This window comes from Solanum tuberosum, unplaced genomic scaffold, assembly GCF_000226075.1.
Source record: "Solanum tuberosum cultivar DM 1-3 516 R44 unplaced genomic scaffold, SolTub_3.0 scf00673, whole genome shotgun sequence".
In the NCBI taxonomy this organism is placed as follows: Eukaryota; Viridiplantae; Streptophyta; class Magnoliopsida; order Solanales; family Solanaceae; genus Solanum; species Solanum tuberosum.
The window spans coordinates 67,841-68,306 of record NW_006239623.1 but is presented as its reverse complement, the minus strand read 5'-3'; positions in this window follow the sequence as shown (position 1 = coordinate 68,306).

The window sequence follows — 466 nt, the reverse complement described above, 5'->3', positions numbered from 1 at the left end:
GAGCACTGGCTGCGGACGACGACCGCCGACGGCGACGGGAAGGGCGGCGACGACGACGGGAGGATCGGTATATATATATAGAGAGAAGGGAGGCAATAAGAGTGGAGAGAAAGGAAAATAAGAAAATGGCAATATGTCTTTTAGATATTTAATAAAAAGCGATAGACAGCGTCTCTAAGTCCGTCGCTTTTTTAAAATATAGTTGACCAACATTTTGACCAAAAAGCGACGGACTAAGAGACACTGTCCGTCGGTTTTTAAAAATAGTTGACCAGATATTTTGACCAAAAAGCGACGGACTAAGAGATGCTGTCCGTCGCTTTTTGTAAAATAATTTAAAAAATAATTATTTTTATTAAAAAGCGACGGACAATGTGACAAAAGGCGTCGCTTTTTGGAGCGACGCCGTCCGTCGCTTTTTGGAGCGACGCCGTCCGTCGCTTTTTTGTCCGTCGTTTTTAAGCTG